Below are 21,978 nucleotides of genomic sequence, written 5' to 3'. Positions count from 1 at the left end.
GTTTTAATTAGGAAACTACGGCTGTCATTTTTAACCACAATTTAAAACCCGACCTAAATAACTACTAGTTGGAACTTGAAAGTACTCGTACTCATGAAATACGAACCCGAATCTAACAAACCCGAGCATAACCTAAACTAAAACGAGTCGAGTACTTAGTACTTTTAAATGAGTGTCGGGTAAACCTAAAAAACCCGAATAACCCATTTGAATATGTATTTTATTCAATTATTATATTTCTTACCTTAGCTTATTCAATGAACATCATTGTCTATCCAATTCATTTTTTAGGTCGACTATGCCATTTCGATTCCAACTTTCTATCGATTACCATTTCAACATTCATTAATTCCAGCGATTAAATATGACTATTTATTCAATCAATCGATCGATTTTTCTGGCTCAGTTCATCAGTCGATCGGTTGATTTTTGCATATACACATTTTTTTAGTTTTTTATGTCAAATACTCGAAAGCCAGTTAACCCGTACGCATAAAATTCAAACCAAAATAACCCAGGGGAGATTAGGGACGGGTATGAGTACTTGAAATAAATTTCTCGGGCCCAAGGAACCCGACCCGATAAACCTGAAAGTACAACCCGAATAACACACCTATAGGTAACATTTTACAAGCGCATTGTGAGTTAATTAAGCTTAACTAGAAATTTAAAAAAATAAAAAGTAAAAAATAAAAATACAAAAAATGTGATTTGTTGTTAGTGATGATGGACCCCAACTTTTGAGCTTCATGAGAGTTCAATGGGATGTTGGAGCCTGGATTGTTGTGGTTTAATAAGGTGGTGAGGTGGCCATGGCCTTACACAACACACAACCTTATATGTTTTACTGGTTGGATGATATTACTATATATATTAATTTGGATCTTTTGTATGCATTTATGGTTGTACTTTGTAATTTGTGTGTTGTATTTTAGTTATCGGAAATGATATTAACATTAAACTAGATATATTAATTTGGAACTATACTATGCATCTAAGGTTTGTACTTTGTGATTTGTATGTTGTACCTTAGTTTGTATTTTATGATTTGTATACTGTACCTTAGGTATTGAAAACGATGTTAACATTAGATTGGAAAAGTCAATCTTTCATTGAATCATGACCCACTATACTATCTACTTTTCTATTTCGCGGGCCAACGCGTATTAAGAAGATTTGATTGACTCTCGATCACAACCCAAGATCTGAACTTCGACTATGGTTTCACACCCCTTGCAAAACGAGGGGTCGAAATACTAGTTATAGTTAGTTTTGAAAATTATATTGGTATTAGACATATAGAAATGTATTAAATTGAGTGTTTAATATATGACAGTTGTATTTAAAAAGTAAAAAGTATATTTCTTCAGACAATGAAAAACATCTTAATCAAGAGATTAATTAAATTTGTCATAATGCGTTTAAGGGTGTTTGGAGGAGTTTTTAAAAAAAAAAAATTCTTGATTTGCTTTTTAAAAAACAAAAACAACTTTTGAAAAACTCTAATTTGAAGCTTTTGAAAGAGCTTTTGTCAAACACATTTTGTTTTTCAACAAGCAAACAAACAAATAACCAAGTTTTACAAACTCACCCAAACACTCACTTGGTTTATCTATGGCTCTCTAGCTTATACGAGAGGTTTGAGTTTAAATTATATCAGCTAAAAAACAAGAATTATAAAAGGATATAATAACTAAAATTGGTCTAAACCTAACGAACCAAACCAACGTCGGATCAAATTTCTTATTCGACTGTTGATCCATAAAGATTCGTTATAAAAGATAAATGTAATAAAAATCACAAATCAATTATATGGGCATTTTAAGTCCTTGTAAATATTCATGTTTTTTAAATCATCACGTATCATGAGGTACATTGAATCATTGATGACGCTTAACTAACACTTTTATTATAATTGGATGAAATTGGGGTGTTGATGGATTCATCTATGCTTGTAAGTCAAATTAAATTAGTGAGGGCGGACGGGGCGGTGCGTGGTGGCCTCCCCGTTACGCATGATGAGGTAGGCAACACCGCCGCCGCTCCCATGGTTACGCGAAAATATCAAATTTGTGTGATGGCCATCACGCTTGGCGGGGGTGTTTTCCAAGAAGAAATAGCCGTTGGGGGGGGGGGTCAATGTAGCCGTTGGACTTGGAAAAATAAAAAAAAAATTTAAAACCAAACACAATAAACATTATAAATATATTTTCAAAACATACACAAATCCAACTCAAAATCTTCTATTACACACATCATTTTTAACCTATCAAATGGAGGGTTCTAAGAAACGTGGGTCGGGTTCAAAGAAAACCCAAACCCGACCAAAGGTTCGACAAAATCTAGGCGAACCGACGAGATTTTGCTTACAAGACGAACCCGACACAAACCAACCTCCCGAACAACAACCTTATTATCCCCAACCTTTTCAACCGTCCCAAAACCAATCGTATGAAAACCGACCTTTTAATCCCCCTTTTTCTACTTCAACGAAAACGCGAGATATGCGATAAGTGGGGTTGGGAAGGGCCGTAGGTTTTTTTTTATCGGTTTTTTTAATTTAGTTGTCTTTGTTTAATGTAATTTTGTTTTATTTTTTAGTTAATGTAAAATATTGTTTTCTTTTTATTTAATTTAGTATTTATTAAAAAAACCATCACACACCATCACATCACACCACACCACCACCCCTAGTAAAAAACCATCACATGTAATGGATTTGGGGTTGGTGATGTAGCACCATTTGATTGGGTGGGTGTGTAATGAGTGATCACACCACATCCACCACCCCTCCCCACTGATAGTTGGGTATTAGTCAATGTGATTTGGCTGTTTTTAATATTACAAATTGTCTTATTGTCATAAACGTCAAAAGGTTATATCCTGATTCAGTCTTGTTTTTAGGAACACAGCAAATTATATATTCAAGCATTAAAATATTTGTTGTGTATTCGCCATGATTCATTTGGTATATTATATACGAAGTGTAATATAATTAAAGTAATCGGATTAGTTCTCATATGAATATTTAAAGGGATGTCAGATCAACATCTGGACTCTTGAGCTTTTAACAATTTGGTAATCACTAGGGGTGCCAAAACAAACTCAAATAAATTGTTTTGTATCAATATTGACAATTTTTAAAGTTGAAATGAGTAAGGATAGATTAAAATAATTTTATAAGGAGGTCAAGATGAGTTGAGGAAATGCTAGTAAGTTTTAACTATGTGTTAGAATGAGTTTGTTTATGGGTTAAAATAGACTAAAACAAGCTCAATCCGATTTTATTTTAAAAAACCCACAAAACCGAATAGAAACCGATAAATCAAAACCGGAATCATTGAAATCGAACAGATACCGAAACCAACTGAAATAAAAAAAGCAAAACCGAAGAAGAAAAAAACCAAAAAAATCAAACCTGAATTGATACAAAACCGGTTTTTTTAATGAGGATGACAAATGAAACATTTTAATTATTTTACATTTTGCGTTTTTGATTTATATTTTGAGTTATTATTATTTTTGAATTTTTGAAAACCTTTATATTTTAACATTCATTTGGGTCAAGATGGGTTAACTTTACCCATCTTGACCCATACCCATCCTAACCATTTATTTTAATAATTCACATGTTTTTGTTTGATTTTGAACATGTTTAGATATATATTTTAAACAAGCTACCTTGACCTTGAACTCGACTCGAAAGTTCATATGAAACAATCACTCAAGCTGAATTACAAACAAGTTTTGTTAAGCGAGCTGCAAGCCCCAAATTGGATATGAACCCATGATTGCATATATGTTAGCAAGCGTTAAGCTAAAACAATAAAACTTAGAAATTGAGATATGACAATTGTCAGAAAACAATTGTATGATAAAAAAATGATCTATGAGGTTGTGTGTGATGGTTTAACTATCGAATGCTAGTTAAATTGTCATGTCAGTGTCACGTGGTTAGTGGAATTTTAATTTACTCATTTAAATAATGTGTTGGGGTTTAACTAGGTTTAACTAATATTTAAAATAAAAGTTTAAAATAAAAAGTAAATAAATGTATATGTGCTTTTATTCTGATTGATGAGTTTATGGACCCCACTCACCAAGAGGGAATGCCGACAACATGGTTTAAGACCATGTGTAGCCGTAAAGCTCCACTACCAGTGGTTATGCGCCACGTGGCGCCCAGTCAGAGTTATGGTTTTGTACAAAAACAGGCTGTAGTCATAACTCTCCACTACCAGGGGTTATGCGACACGTGGCGCCCAGTCATTATCAATTTTAATATAATCCAACGGCCTCAAATGGCCCCAACAGCTATTTTTTTGGATTTGTGTGCCATTTCTTGCGTTTTGTATACAACGCAGCCAAAATAACATATCCTATAACGCGGGGGGGGGGGGGGGGGGGTGTACCCCCCGCGTTTTCGGTCAAAACCTTCGTGGCAACGTTGCCACTACACATGGTCTAATGCCTTGGTGTTGTGGTTTGGCCATGTTAGGTGGCCAATGACGCTCCATTGGTGCCTCCATAACGCCAAGCCTAATGAGAACAACATGGCAAGAGCATTACCAATAGGTTCTTCATATTATTGTGAGTGAGTTCTATATATTATATAGAGTGGTTGTGAGTGGAGAAGATAAAGAAACTTTTGTTTATGAGTAAATTTGAAGAAACAGTGTTCACCCTCAATAATTTTTTAATGTTTTTTTGAAAGTGGTTGAGAGTGAGAAGAGAAAAAATGTAATTAAAAAATATAAAAAGAGTATTATTTAATTGAAAATGAGAGAAAATGTAATAATTTTTATTATAATTTTAGAAATAGAGATGTTGGAAATGCTCTAAGTGGATATTTGAGTAAACTTTCTTAGTTGGTAAATGTGAATTCTTTTTTAAATGACGAACACTTGGCTAAACTCCTGGAAATATTTCAGGGAGTTCGATGTTGCGATGCTTAATCCATCTAGTGGTGTTTTACTCACAACATGGGATTTGAACCCACGATGTCAAACAAAATAAAAACTCTTAGGTGAGCCTAGGGTCAAATGTAACAACTCGGGTTTCATATATTATATTAAATACCAATACCCGACCCGTTATCGTTTTCGGGTAATTTTAATCAACAACTCATCGCATTTATCGAGCTAATATTATTTTATTAATATTGTTTATTATATTTAATTAATTTTTAAATATAACTTTAAGATATATACATTGTCACACCCCGACCAAAGGCGGCGAAACATGCCGGGATGCTACGGATTGCCCATAAGCGCACGACACTATTTAAAGCGAAAATATTTAACAAACTCATTTAATTTCACAACATCAAAAGTCACATAACAATACTTGTTCATACAATAAATATAACAAAACATAGCAAATAAATATATTGTTCATTTTTGCTAATATCCTAAAGGTATTTGTGACGTTTTTTTTCAAGCTTCCAATATCAACCTAAATTCAAACCTGTAAAATTTCATAAAATAAAGTTTGTCAACACAAAGGTTGGTGAGCAATTCATAGTTTTGAAACAATATGTATATAATAAGAAATGTCAACAATCTTGTATACGAAACAATAAATAATAGCAATAATCTGGATAAGGAAACGAGTTATAGTTACCGTTAATACGAATATATTAACGACACCTTGCTATAATGGGTTGCCAAATAGACTAGGATTTATAGTTACCGTTAATAAGAATACATTAACGACACCTTGCTATAAAGGGTTGCCCAATAGACTAGGATTTATAGTTCAACCAACCAAAAGCGGTAAACACATAAACATATAAGCATGTACGCATAGAACACCAAATCAAGCAATTATTTAAGTAAAGTATAGAATAATGTTTATGGTTTAAGACTCAAGTATGAAGCATTTAATTTGAATAAATATGAAATGTCACCCCCACAAGGAAAGATGGAAAATGGGGTATGAAAGTACTAACTTTTAAGTAAGAAACTTGATTCGGAAAAAGTTGGGTAATCGGAAGAACGGGTCTAACGAGCAAAGCCTAAATAGAAATAAAAGCTTTGTATTAGAAAGGTTGTCTTGAAAGTCTTTTAATAAATTAAATGTTTGAGAAATGTAAACAATTAAAGTTCAAGGTTTAAAATGTAACTATTTTAGAAAGTTATAACATTAGTCCTTTAAAAATGTAAGTTTACTCGAAATCGAGTTAAAGTATCTAGCTGTCACACCCCCTTCTTGGGCCCAGGAGTGTGACCAACAGTTGGTACCACATTTGTAAATAAATCAGAGTTACGGTTAAATAGCGGAAGACTTATAAAACATGTGGATTTAAAATGTACATATTTATATTACAAAAGATGGAACTAAAGTTCCATTTACGTTTACTTGTTTATAGTTTACAAAACCACCATTAATTAATAATTAAGTTTAACAAAACATCCGAGCCATCGGATTCTTTAAGCACTTCGTTCTTCAAGCCTTAATCCTGATTACCTGCAAAATGTTAGAAAATACGTCAGTAACGAATGCTGGTGAATATGTTGACACTAAAATATTTTCTTTTACTTTATTACCCCTCGAGGGTTACACAAGACTCGACCCATCTTAGTTTAGGAATAATAAAGTTATAATGCAATTTACAAACTCAAGTCTCTACCTAAGTACCCCAGCAAACATCGCAGCGTTCGACTTAGTTAAGTACCATTTGCATACACAAGGTCGTGCTCCCGTAGGAAAGCGTGCTACGACCATGTGTGGTGCGATGCGCACACCGCGTACTACCACATATGTAAGGATCCAGACAAACGTACACGACAACATGAGGGATAGGCTTTTACTCTTGTTTATAAATGTATTAGAGACACGTAGTCTCATGTAAACCCTTTTTACATAACATGTTTGACTCATTTGAAAACAAGTTTAAAAGTTTGGGGCGTATTCACCTTTTTAATTTGGTTCGGATTCAAACACTATCCAAGGGTCTTTCCCTTGCTATCTCGCACCTATAGTATGAGTATAACCTTTTGTTAGTCGGATATTTAATCCGGCTTAAGACCTTTAGTCTTGATAATCGTTACCTCGATTATATATCTTTTACTTAAAAACCTTTAGTTTTAAAATATCTTTATTTTATAAGTTAACCAATAGTTAAACTTATTTTATTTAAACCCTACGTTTCTTTTTCTATAAGAAACGTGTTTCTTTCTTTTCTTTATTATTTTAGAGTACTCATTGTTACTTAAATATTATTTATAACAAAGAATTATATATATTTACACACACACACACACACACACATATATATATACATTTATATTTCTTTCATTTCTTTTCTTTATTATATATTTCTTTTATTTTATCGAGGTATCGAGTATAACCTCGACTTTAGGGTATTAAGCCTTTATAATATTTTATTATTATTTTATTCGGGCATTATGCCTACCTTTATCGGCTTATCAACCCCACACACTTGAGCCGCACTTCGTTGCCGCTTAGTTTCCTTATCTTTGATCAACACTTTTTCCTTCGTCGCCTTTTCTTTGACGATATTTCTCCACATCTTGGCACGCTTTACGAGACACCAACACTCCTTGAAAGGGATCTTCGGGACGTCGGGATGGTATCACCTTCTTGATATGAACGTCGTCGGGTGGTGGCACGAATATCGAGGTAATGGGCATGGAATACGAGGAATCGAGCACGAACTTTGAGGTAGATCGAGAGTATGGTTTAAGGGTTCTAGAGAGATGTTAGAGAGAGAGTGGTATGTGCAAATTTGGTGTGAGATTGAGAGATCCCGGACTTGCTATTTATAGGCAAAACTTAGAGGCCCGTCGCGATATGCGATGACCTTAAGCTTGCCCGTCGCGTATCGCGACGTAGCTATGACCAGTCACCATGTAGGCCTGCCACGTGTCGCCACGTGGCAGGAGTTGTGCCACGTGTTTACACGTGGTGACTGGTGTGCCACGTGTGGCCACGTGGCGAACGTCATGCCACGTGGCATACCACGTATTAACCTGTCAGACAACCCATCACGATACGCGATGGGTTCCCTTCTGATCCATCGCGTATCGCCATGGGTCAGGAAAACCATAATATTTATTTTTGACCTTGGAGTTTGGATGTTGGCAGAAATGGTCCCTTGACTATGGAAAATTTGATATTATTTACTCAAAATTTTCGTGATGTTACACTAGCCTTAATATCTACTCAACCTATGTTAAGTAATAAGGTGGGTAAAAATGCAAGAATGCAAGTCCCATTGGAATAAAGATACTAAAACGGGTCTTTAACGAGTGTTCGGGTTGTTGGTTCGGGTCGATAAATGGTCAAACCAAAAGTCAACTTTCCAAAATAATAATGTTATGAGATAACTCAATAAAATATAATAACACTTAACCAAGTATGTAGTTCTATTGTTTTATAACTAACAACGCACGTTAAGCGAGTGTTCGGTTTTGTCGATCCAACTTTGTTATAAGATCAAGTTTGATTCAACATTCCAAGTATTTTAATAATTTATATAAAATCAGTTTGTAAAGTAACTTTAAATAAATATACAAGTCTTGATAGTTAAAAACACACTTGTGTGTCTTAAGCGAGTGAAAATCTGTTTAGTTCGGTTTCCATTTCACAATAAGTTCATAGATGGTTTCCACATGCCCATATATCAAAGAACTTGTATAATAATTTATAAATGATGATTCTTAAGTTTTACAACCAAAATGTTAACAATAAAGTCTTTAAACGAAAGTTCGGTTTTCGGTTCGGATCTTGGTTCGGGTTAAGACCGAGGTAAGATTCTACAAACCCATAACCATAAAACTTATAAAAATGATTTTAGAAACTTAAATCTAACAATAATCATGTTTAAACAATTATTTAACAAAAACTAGTAAACAAAGTTCAGTTTACGGTTTAGAGCTATTTACGGTTAAACCGAGGCTAGACTCTTCAAACTCATAACCATGGAACTTTATAATTATGATAAACAAACTAAAATGAGCAGAAGTTATTCATGGTTAGTATGTATAAACAAGTTATATATATATATATATATATATATATATATATATATATATATATATATATATATATATATATCAAGAACACGAAGTCCTCCATGTAGCCTTGCCTTTCGAGGCCTGAAACTTAACCATCCGGAGTCGGATAAGTAACTACCAAAGGTAAAAAGGGATGTATATTAAATATTTGTTGTGACATATGCTTCAAGTATTAATTTAGACTAAGATATACTAATAAAAATAAAGAACTAACTCAGTTTAATTTTGGAAGTCAAACTTTGCATAAACATGAAAATAACCTTGTATGATCTTTGAATTTGAGTGAGGAAAAAGTTTATGAGCAGGGACATATGTTGGAAAGGGTTGGGTATTTATAGGATGAGCTTAGAGGGGTTAAACAAGTGATTTAAGGGTTAAAACTTGGATTCGTTGGACAACAAAACAAACAAGGGAACACAAAAAGCAATCTGGTGGAGACTCACCTTAGCGCGGCGCTAAGGTGTCTGCCCCTTGACCTTAGCGCGGTGCTAAGGTCACCTGGTGGAAATTTTGAACTTTCAAAATTGGCAGTTTTGGCCCCCGGAGTTGGTTTTAAGCGTTTTAAGGCCATTTTAAGGACCGAAATGGATGTTTTCAAGACCCAATAAGTGTAAAAAAATATTGTAACATAATATCCATCATTTTGATTATATTATAAGTTTCGGTTTACAAAACGGGTCGATTTACATGATAAACAGTTACAAAACGAATACAAAGGAGTACAAACGGGACCCGATTTTGACGAATGTCACATACATTTTCACCTAAACCTTAGTTTTAACTCTTTTTGTTTCCATCTTAGAACCTCAAGGACTAATTTGCAAATTTGCCTAAACCTTTTACTATATTATTAATCCCAAACCCAAACCCATTATCCGGATCCGTATTTTTCCCGTAACCCGCAACCCGAGTGTTTCTTGAGCCTTAATCCTCGATATATATTTGGAATTAATCTTTTCATATCGTTATAACGTGTTATACGAGTTACGCCGACACTGTAATTAGGAAATAAAATCAAAGAAATACGGATTGATAAAAATAAACAAACGGGCATTTACATTATAGCGTTATACCATCACCGGTTCATGATAATCTAATTAAACCCTACTGCATCTTCCCCATGACCTGACGATCAAAAGCCCTACCACTAATTGCTCTAAGTTTCATCCTAACCCCAATGTTCTTAAGTATTCTGGTTGTCGGCTTATATTTCGGCGTTCATCATCGATTCCTCTTTTTTAATTTAATTCAATGATACAACATGTTCGTTTTAATCCGTGTAACATTAACCCTAACATTAATTATACAAACTCAACGAAAATTGGCGGATTTCAGAATTTGGGTTCTTATGGATTTGGGGATTTTATCAGTTGTTATATTTATTTTGCTGTTTTGGGATTATAACCAACTAGACACACCAACCCAGTGGCTGGTGTGTGTGTGTGTGTTGTAGACACGTACCGGCTGGGGGCGCAGGTTCGAGCCTCCCCTAACCCAGTTTTGTTAAACCTCTTTTTAGTTATTTTAATCCATTATATGGTCTATAAATTAATAATAATTATATTAGATATAAAATATACATTATGTTATTGAACCGACATCATCAAGTTTACATTTCTTTTCGAATAAGCTCGTTACAAACTTTCGTGTATATATATATGTGTGTGTGCATGCATGTATGTATGTATGTATTGTATATATGTTGTAATAATAAACCTTATTATTAGGTTATAGTTACAAATTCTATTAACACATGATTTCCTTAACTAGCATGATAACCTAAGAAATCATGTTAACAATGTTATTTTATAATTATCAAAACTAGAGAAATAGATCATAACCTATATCTCATCATTTCTAAGTACAATATAAGGATGCATGTTTTATCTTGAATAAGTTATCAAGGTATTCTTTTTACCATTTCTAGTCTCCAAGAACATCAATGAACATTCTCCAAGAACATGAATGAACATGAATGACTGTTAATCATCAACCTTGATGTATTGAGTTAAAGTGATAAAACATTTCATCATCAAAGTATAATTGCAAAATAACCATGTACTTTACCAAACTAAATCACATGTTCAACATAATCATCAAGTAAAACGAAGCCTCTTCATAGATTTTAGATGGTAAAAGGAGTTTAGCTCAAACTCATAATGAGCATAGCTATGAAAATTAAAAGAGATGAAGATAACAAACACATGATCAAGCTAGAACAATCTAACTAAATGTTGGATGAATTTTCCCTCTTCAATGGTGATGGATGATGATGATGATGGATGATGGTAACCTCCAAGCCTTCAAACTCTTCACAAGATCTTCAATATGAGTGTAATGTGAGTGTTTTTATAAGAGAAACCCGTATGGAACTTTTCTTCAAGCACACTTGATCAATGCAACATGCTCCTCTATTTATAGACAGTCTAGAGAGGCAAGCACGCGTGCCTCAAGAGGCACGCCCCCGTGTCCAGTCGCATTAAATGCTTTGTCAGATCGTACATGCCGACTCACCACGGGGGTGTGCTTCCTGAGGCATGGCCCCGTGCTTTTGGTGATCTGTTATATTTCTTTTGTTTTTTCTGAAAGGTGACCACGACCCCATGTTTCTTGAGGCACGACCCCATGCCTGAGTGTCCAATATTCTGTCTTTTCTTGCAGATTTTTGTCTTTTCTTGCATAGAGAAGCATGGGGGCGTGTCTAGGGGCACGTGGGCGTGGTCATGTGATTTCTTGCATTTTCTTTCATTTTTTTTGGCTTTTCGATTGTTTCTTCGTTTAAGGCTTGAGTTTACCTGAAAATACATTTTAATATGATAATTAGCATTTTGAGCTATATTATTTGATAGAAGTTGCATTATTTGATGCTAAAAAGATGTATAATATTATATACATCAATTAACAAATAACTCATAATATTATATTATATAACTAGGAATCCTTGACGGTGAATTCTGAAGTGTTTAACTTTCTCACATCATCTCTTGTATTTCGTTCATCTAATCAGGTGAGTAATCACTCCCCTATTTTACTGTTTTTAAATACGTTTGGGGACTTATGCGTATCTTCTATTAAACTTCATTTTTACATTGTACTAAAACATGCAAACTGTTATATTTGTGTTGTGTATCAATTGAATGACTACTTGCTACTTGTTACTTGCTTTGTTGTTTATTTATCACATCCGAGGAGGTCTACCATATTAATCACATTATGTCGTAGCGGCCGAAGTCCGATCGCATGACAATGGTTTCACCGACAACTCAATTATTTTATCATGGTAACCAATGCCCCGATTCACATGGCAACAGTTTAGCCAACACATTATTATTTGTTTGCAATATTTATATGCTATGATTTGATTGTTTATACTCACAGATAACAATTTTGCAGTTTTCTTTTATATATTATTATAATGTTCTAAAACTGGTGATTTTCTCACTCTACCTCATGTTGACAAAAAATATATTTTGTACGCATTTGCAGGATTCAGGTTGGATTATTTAGCAAGATGAAGATCACGTAGAGATGCCTTCTAGGATTTAAAACTTGTTCAAGATTATTAGATTAATTTTGTAATATTCTTTGAATTGATGTACTTATTTGTAAATTGTTTATTTAAATTAATTATTTAAATATTGTCACCTAAATATAGCATGATAGTACATTGTGAGCTGTGAAAAATCAGTTCGCGCCCCAACTTTTCTGCCTTAAGTTGGGGTGCGGCATAAAACTTCTAACCTCCCCACCGAAGTGGTAAATAAAAATTAAACCTTAACATTCAAAATATGAATGGATTGCGAATGATTCAAATGCTTGAAGACGTGTTACATGCAATTGTAATATATTATGGAAATAGGGGATTCAATCTTTCGTCATTAGTGGGGTTAACTTATAATACAACAACATATACCACTTAGGAAGAGAATTGCTAAATATCCGCTTGCTAAGATAAATCACCCAAGAGAAACTGGAGCAGTAATTATATAGTGAGTATTACTACTTACTACAAAGAGACCTGGTGAGATAATGGTGCATTTAAATACCACCTAAGAGAGACAAAAATCTTATGCGGATAAAAGACGTCAACTGATATATTTAGTCCAAGGTCGGAGTTTTCGTTTTCTTGAAAGTCTCCCTTGAAGAGACGTTGTCTAATCTCACGTGAAAGGTTTATCATGCGAGCTAGAACTACTAAAACATTGAGATATAACATATCATTTCTAGCACTTGCATAAGTGCGTGGGTGAAGATATTTGCACATATACATGGATGAGTATTTAGAGATTTAAAAGAAACATTGTAAGACTTCACGCTATGAGGTGCGGAAGGGGGCTCCCATGGGGGGCCGAAGCACCTGCACACCACCGAGGGGCGTGCAAGGGAGGGCGGCTTCACAATGGTCGGTGCCTTTGAGAGATTTTTGCGGGCCCTCCTTTTCACACTCTCTCTCTCATATACATACATATGTGTGTGTATATATTAGGGCGGTAAAGGGCTTTAAACTACATCAGAAGTTATGGAGAAGGGATTCGAAACACTATTTTTTACATGGCGATGACGTGGAGGGGCTTTAAATCCTCTCCATAGAGAACAACCTAAGCGTGTGAAGGGCGCATTCTCAACATGTGAGTTATAAGATGAAATGAGAAAATATTGCCCTCATATGTTTCCTTGATATCGTGTTTCAAGGACGAAATCTCTTTAAGGAGGGTAGAATGTAACACTATTCTTTCTAGGTGTAAAGTATATACTTAGGAGGGGCACAATTCAACATTTTGGTACCATGGGGCTACATGTCTTTTGGGTCTTACTAACCACGGCAATATGCGTCACAAGACTTGAATCCCAAACCTAATAGGAAGAACACCATCTTATACACCTTGATACAAGTAGGCCAAAAGTTTTTTGATAACTGCTTATAACTAACACTTGTAGAATTCGAAATGACATGAGATGTTGTGAAGGTACGTGGTGAATGTGTCTTGACGATGATTTTGGCGAAGACGAAAAGGAGGAGTACGAGGACACGACATGACGACGACGACGATGTTTAAATGGCCTTTCATTTTCTCAAAGTGGCTTTTCATCTTTAAGTAGTAAGTTTCAATTTAAAATTCAACTTTATGTCATGTCATTTTGTAGTTGCTATTTTCCATTTGGTGCTTCCCAACTTTACGTGGATGGTGTGGTGTTATTACGACCCAGGATGGGGAATAAAGGGGAACTTGCAAACCTAATATTGGATTGATTGATTGATACTTAGGGACTAGGCTTTAGATCTATACTTTGAAACATGTTAATTACTTTAATTTAACTTGGTATTATCAATTTTTTTACGATTGCGTGAGTGTTTTTAACACGAACGGAACTTTTAATTAAATGTTCGCCCAAGAAATCGTTATTTAATAAATGAACTTAAATCAGCACGTTTATTAATTAATTTAATTAAAAGAGCACGAACTCATTCGTAAACATCGTTTATTGGTTTAATAAGGTTTTTTTTAGTGTACGTGTTTACATATCCAATCAAATAAATTTTTTACTAATACTAGCTAGCAACACATCAACTCATTTCATTTTTCCATCATGGCAATTGGACAACATGTTTGTGGATAGACTTTCATTATCTTAACGAAAAAACACGATCATTAAATTAGATTCGTTTGTGTTAACACTAATTTAGGGAAAAGTTAACGTACAAATGAAATTAACATGCTAAACGTTTTGTATGGCTAAAGTTAAACAAACAAACGTGTGCTTTCGTTCTACTCATCACAAATTTCTGAACCAAAATTTGCTACTACTTTTTTCGTTTAGCGTCAGTAATTTCTTATTACTATTGCCCACCGTTTTCTTTTCTTTTAGCCTTTCTAAAACAATTGTTATTCTAAACTTTTTAAATAAGGTTTATAAAGTTGTTAAATAATGTAATATCATGAACTCATTTCATCCATAATAAGAACGTCTCTTATGAAACTGTTTTTGACTATAAGAGCTTAATTCAAAATAAATCACAAACCATTTTAATTCTTCTTTTTAAATATTAAATTCATAATTACGTTGATTACGTGTTCGGTAATGCATCTGGTGCCAATTAATGCATCAAGCATCGTCGGTTACACGTTCGATAGGTTCCAATCATTGTAAATTCCATTTCATTTTTTAAAGATTGAGTTTTGCAATTCAAAAAGAAATAACGATACAACTTGTTCTCCGTCTGCTTTCTGTTTCGATGTAATCACCACCTTTTATTCGTATTTGTAAACTTTGATTTAGAAAGTTTCAATTCTAGATTCAATTACTTGAAATTCCAAGTTTTTTATTTTTATAAATTATAATTCCTTTAAATTTAGTTCCGCCTATCAAAACTCGACCTAACTATTTAAAATTCCCCATCTAGAAACGGTAAGGGAACCGGATATTTTGTTAATCTATACGTCTAACTTGTCAATTAGGGTCAAATTAAAGGAAGGTCAACCAACAATATAACCAATTAATTGGTAGTGGAAAGTAATGTGTTCAAAGAAAACTATTATACAACCAAAATCATTTCTATTAAGTCATTGTTTTACAACTTTACGTGTTGTACACAATGATGTGTATAATAATTTTATGATAATACACAAATCTTCCTCGATTCTAGACGTCTAATACCACAAACAATGAAATAAAATCTTGAGTGATCAAAAGATTAACTTGGACTTCTGGAAATTAATTGACAAAAACAAGTTGAGTAAGATTCATAACAACAAACACGTACATAACATTAAAATAGTCACAACACTAATATTAACGTCTACTCCTCCTCGCCACTTTCCGTCTTTGCCTTTGCCTTCGCCTCTGCCACCACCTTTCTTCTCCTTGCAGCCGCCTCCTCCACCTTTCTCCACCTCCTATGCATCACTTGTTGTTCCCTTCTAGCTATTTCTCCTTCTATATCCGCCGCTTGTCGCCCTCCTTCACCCTCCCTCTCTCTTTCGGCCTCTTCTTCCATCAATCTCTCTTCATCCTCGGCACATGACTTGCATTTCAAAAAGATGGATTCTTTTCGACCCGACAAAACTTCATCCATAAGCTCTGTGTTCCTAACATCAAACGAGTCAGCCAACAACGTTTTGTCCAACGTTTGGAAAATCGAAGTCTCTCCTGTTAGATATTGAGGGGAGTTGTTTTCTGATGTCATTGTGAACCTCATGAAAACAAATGACTTGTTACTAAAGGACATGTGAACCATTGGATGATATCTTGGTACCACAAACATATCACCTTCATCAACCCGAAACCGTGTGGTTGTGCAATCCGGTTCGCTCGTAATGCTAGGACAAACCACTTGAACCATTCCTTGTCCGTTCAACACAATCGTTATTTCCTCACTTGTTGGGTTCCAATGTGGTCCCATCATTGATCCCTTTCAACAATAAAGCATATCATCAAACCATTAAGCCCACATATACACCTCTAGTAAAAGAGAGAACCTTGATTATGTCGAACATCATTTTCGTTGTCCTAGGAAAGACGTCATAATTTCTAAACCTTCTCCAAAAAAATATATAATCATTATTATTATTATAGTTTTTTTTATACTTTAGTTTCCTAGGTTAGTGTCAGTATTTTCCTAGGAATAGTGTCGGAAATATGTAGGAAATATTTTTGGAAAACGTTTCACTTGACAGGTTTCAACCAAAATCATTTTGGTTGAAAAACCGTTGCTAAATGCAATTTCCTACTTATTTCTTATTTATGACGAAAATGACCCATTTTTCTTTTATTATATCATACTAAAATCTTGAACCATGAAACAAGTTTGAACAACAAATTACCTTGGTTAGATTCACCATGGACACACCAAGATTAGATTTAGGCAACACATCCAACTGTTCATTGTTCACGCTCGCACTCCATCCGAAGTGGTTTTTGACATCATGATCAGCCTTGAAAATATTGTATGCCTCTCTTTTATCCTTTTTCTTTTTGTCTTTTTTCTTTTTATCTTTTTTCTTTTTGTCTTTTTTCATTTTCCTTTTGTTTTCTAACGCGAAAACGTCATAGTTCTGGGTTTTTAGAAAGGCTCTAACAATCCGAGAACTAACTTCCGACACGAAAGCATTCGTTTCGTGTTCATGCTCATGTTCACGTTCCTGTACAATCAGTGATTGGCTTTCTCCTCCTCTTAGTTCTTTTACCACTTCCTCCGACACCTGAAAATAGAAAACTATTTCATGCTTTAGATCCAAAATTTTTAATTTGTTGTTCTTTTAAAAAGACTGGAACTCGTAAATAATCATCATTTAACACTACAAACAATACAGATAGTTTAGTGCATTTGTATTTTATTGATAATTAATGAAATGCTTATTTAGCTTGCATGTGTTGTCAAATAATTTAAAGTTTTAAACTTCATGTTCCTGAGTGTATAAAAATAATACAGAAGTGACAATGAAAAAACTTGAAATTCCACTTATTACAAACTACGAGATCTGACATCTACATTCAAAATGCGGTTATTTTAGGAATTTGTTTACATTTCTTTTATTTCTTTTTTCAACAGTTATTTGGATCACTGATAGGCCATTGGTGAACCCAATCATCTCTATTCTATTCATCGAGTATGGAACCATGGGATGCTAGGATGCCACGTTCCCGAAGGGATCACATTTCTTTATACTTCTAGCACTATTTTTAAATGGTCATAAAAATAGTCATTTTCAACTAAAATTGTTATTGCAATTACACATTTTTCTAGCAACTGAAATTGTAGTCGCAAATATACGTTTTTTTTTTCTGGTAACTTAACAAAAGTGTTAACTTTCTAAACCAGGATTTTTACATTTGTTTCACTGTTTAGTACAATATATCAAAAACTATAGATAAAGAAACAGATGAGTTTACATTAAGTGTTGCTAAAAGGACATTGTTGTCAAACCGTAGCAGCATGTCACTAACGCTCGTGTATACTCGCCCACATTCCTGGTTCTGCAACGTGCGGAAATTATCAAATGAACCTACATTGCACATAAATCTCAATAATCATTAAGAATCCAAGAATTAAAATCATCGTACCATTCCATCGAAAAAAACCGCATAGATTTCAAGATCTTGTGGATTGTCGGCTAAATTATTTCGTAAGTAAAAAACAGTTTGGGGTTGCAATGTGAAGATGTCTCCCGTCTTCAACTTTAGTTGTTGGAGTTCATTGTCTTCTTTGTCAACTTCGATCCAGCTCAGCATTCCGTTGCCTGATGATGTCAAAACTATTTATTATTATCATTCAAAATAATATGTCATTAGAAAATTTAGTACCTGAATTGACAAATAAAACTATTTCTGAATAAAGATAAGTAGGAAGGAATAAAGAGTGAGGGTCCATGGTGATAAAATGGATGTGGTAACATCCATTTACGCCGTCAGTGATCTTGATGGCCGAGATGTCACCGTACTCTGACCAGACTATAGGCGACCTCTCGTCTTTCCTTAGTACCGTAGGTTTGTCAATGCGACTACCACTACCACTGAAGGTTGTAGTTGTAGTTGTAGTTGTAGTTGCAATTGCATGATGGAAAAAGAGCAAGTATGCGGAGAGTACAAGACAAATTGAGAAACAGTTTGATCTCATTTTGGTAATTGTTTTGTTGAATTATTAGCATGGAAGGGAGGAAGACCAGGTTAAGTAGAGTGAGTGTAGTTTGACGTGGCATTGGGCGTTGAACACGTGGATGGGAAGTTACATGCAGTTTCGAAAAGTTGCAATGTAATCATGTGAGTAGTATTTTGGAGTGAAGTCACTGCCCATTTAGTAAGAGTAGTGGTAACTCTGGATCAATGTTGTTTAGACTGTACCGGGTTGGCCGGTCGAACCGATTCGACCGGGATTCGGTTCACCGACTGGAAAACCGGAACCGGTTGGCCATCCGGTTCGATGTCCGATCCAATTATGAAAACATTGATCTAGATGTGAAAATGGGACGGATTTGAAACGCGTATTGCTAATTACTGTCTTATATCTGGTTGTAAACGATATATATAATGTTACTGCTTTTCAAACCCTCACCAAATGCCACATACTTGCTATATCGGATTACAAACTTTCTTTAAAAATTAGTCATGTATTTCATAACGCTACATTTTTTTTCAAACGTCACGTTATCACCTATTTCAACAATAAATTTATAAAAAACATATGACTAGCATATTTTTTTTTATATTTAGTAAATGTAAAAAGTAAAAAAATAAAAATGTACATCCACTAAAAATAAAAATTAAGATATGTTATCTTGTTTCTTGATTTGTTCACATAACTTCAAGTGGGTTGTCAATCTTTCTGGATCCATGTGTGTTCGGTCCATCGTTAGTATGTTAATGTCTTGACTAAATAGAAACTATTGCATTTGCGGTTTTAACACTTCCATAGTTCCCTCTTTTCGATCCATAAATTTTTTCATCCGCTCGGTGAGTTTGTCGAGAGATTTCGGTGTCACGTTCAATGATTTCATCTTTGCCTTTGACTTCTTTAGGCCGGTTGGATGTTACAAAAATTCTATTTTGTTATTCAAATATTTACACAATAAAAAAAATTAAGATATGTTACATTGATTTTTGATTTGTTTACATAACTTCAAAGGGTTGCCAATCTCTCCGAATCCATGTGCGTTCGGTCTATCAAGCATATGATTATTGATATATATCATGGTTATTGATGATGGTTGCCATTTCATTCAAAATCCTAATTAACCTACACAATTAGAGTAATTAAGGGTCGTATTCACAAAAATGCTGTCAATACACGTATTATATGGTTTCTTTGATTGTAAAAACCTATAAATCGATGATGGTGGCGACGGTAAGTTAAACTAAAGCAAAATAGATTACAACTAAACTAACATGCTACACAACAACACAAGATAAGAAATACACAATCACTTTCAAATTCAAATTTAATTAATAAAAAATTAAGTGGTGATTTCACTTGATCATTTGACAAATTGCATAAACATTCAAATAAGTTAAAATTGATCAATCGCACATGGTACACGTAACAAGTAACAACACGACGGGATCTCTCCATAATGACATGCCATTTTGGTAGTTCAACCATAGTCCACAATTTATAAGACACCACGCTATGGGCGCCGAAGTGGGCTGCCTTGGGGCGCGGTTTAGAGGGCGGGTGGGTGTTGGGGGGGGGGGGGGGAAGATCGGTGCCATTTGTCGTATTTTTGTGGGCCTTCCTCCTTTCTCTCTCTCTCTCTCTCTCTCTCCCTCTCATACAAATTTAACATACACACACACATATATATATAGATAAAGGATCCAATACAATAATGGTTTATCATACAATACGTACGCGACTCCTATACCCGTCGATCTTCAATTTAACGCGATGGAAGTTTTGTAATTTTCGTCAAATCTGATCCACTGCTCCCATCGATTCCGTCCACCTTCATCGTCACCATTCAGCAATCTTCATCGTACAACGATTTCGTCCATTTTCGAAGCCACCATCCACAATCATCATACATCGTCGTTTATTATTTGTTCACAGGTTTGTTAATATTTTGATAAAATTGAAATTGAAATTGAAATTGATGAACCTAATTCATCAATTAACCTTTAAATTGATCTAATTAATCATCAATTTGAAGATTCGGTTGATTAATTTTTTCAATTTTTAGTGGGTTATGCCTGAACATTTAAACTCTTTTTCCTGAACGTTTAAACTCTTTTGCTTGAACGTCTAAACTTTTTTGCCTGAACGTTTAAAGGTTTAACATTTGAAAAAACACAACATTTAACATTTGTTAGTTTAGAAGTTCTGAACTTCAGGTGTTTAATTTTTTTTGTTAGTTTAGAATTTCAGAACTTCTAAACTTTTTTCAATACCTAGAACTTCTTAGAACGTTTAAAAATGTTCATGATTTTTGAACAACCAGAATTTTATTGAAAGTATTAGAACGTTTAAAGATGTTCATTTTTTAACACCCAGAAATTCATTGAACGTATCAGAACGTTTATAGGTCTTCAGTTTTGTTTCAGAACGTTTAAACATAACATTTTAAACCCTAATAAGAGCTCGATTGAGTGTGTTATTTCTGCAATCCCATAATCGTTTGATGATTCTAAATACTTCTACACATCAATTCGATTGATTAAAATCACCATTTTGGTGTTTATTTTGGTCAGAACGTATAAACTTTGAGTAGAACGTTTAAACATGAACCCTAATAATAGCTCAATTAAGTGTGTTAATCTGTATTTTCATAATCGATTGATGATTCTAAAGCCTCTTACACATCAATTCGATTGATTAAATCATCAATTTTTGGTCAATTTGAAGATTTTTAATGTTCAGTGCCGTTCTATTTCAATTTTGGTTTTTGACTTTTGATATTTCATACTGTAAGCTGTGATTAGAGTTTAGAAATTGGATTAGATTGAGCGACAAGTTCCGAATTTGGATCAGAGTTGATTTGTAATCGACGAATTTTGATCGCGAACTACTGTTGGGTTATTTACGAAATTGCCACCGCGCGTTTTTTAATCAAACGTTCTGGAATGTCGCGTACCTAATGTACAATAAGCCATTATTGTACGTTAACCCACCCATATATATATATATATATATATATATATATATATATATATATATATATATATATATGGTAAGGTTAATGTGAAAAACAATAGTTTTGTGAGAAGAATAAGAATAGATTTAGGCCCTTAGATCTAGGATCTAGTGGTTGAGATTAGTAGTTTTAAAAACCATATAGTTTCCTATTTACATGGTATAGTGTCCTATTTATGTGGTGTGGTTCATTTTAAAGCCTTCTCACACTTCTTACAAAACAATTGTTTTTTATTTAAACATTTTTCTATATATATATATATATATATATATGTATAATATATTGGGGTGCCCAAGAGGCTTTAAACCACAACG

The 21,978-nt window shown here is 34.1% G+C and overlaps 1 pseudogene; it reads right to left on the bottom strand.

Moving 5' to 3' along the window:
* Nucleotides 1–15,738: 15,738 nt before the first annotated feature.
* LOC143551225 (vicilin-like seed storage protein At4g36700) lies at nt 15,739–16,464 on the bottom strand (annotated as a pseudogene).
* Between the last annotated feature and the right edge of the window lie 5,514 nt (nt 16,465–21,978).

Source organism: Bidens hawaiensis, unplaced genomic scaffold (genome assembly GCF_021521415.1).
Source record: "Bidens hawaiensis isolate Kalapana, Puna unplaced genomic scaffold, B.hawaiensis_p1.1 tig00016275_1, whole genome shotgun sequence".
Taxonomy (NCBI): domain Eukaryota; kingdom Viridiplantae; phylum Streptophyta; class Magnoliopsida; order Asterales; family Asteraceae; genus Bidens; species Bidens hawaiensis.
The sequence above is the reverse complement of the archived record's forward strand: the minus strand, read 5'-3'. Positions and strand labels throughout refer to the sequence as shown.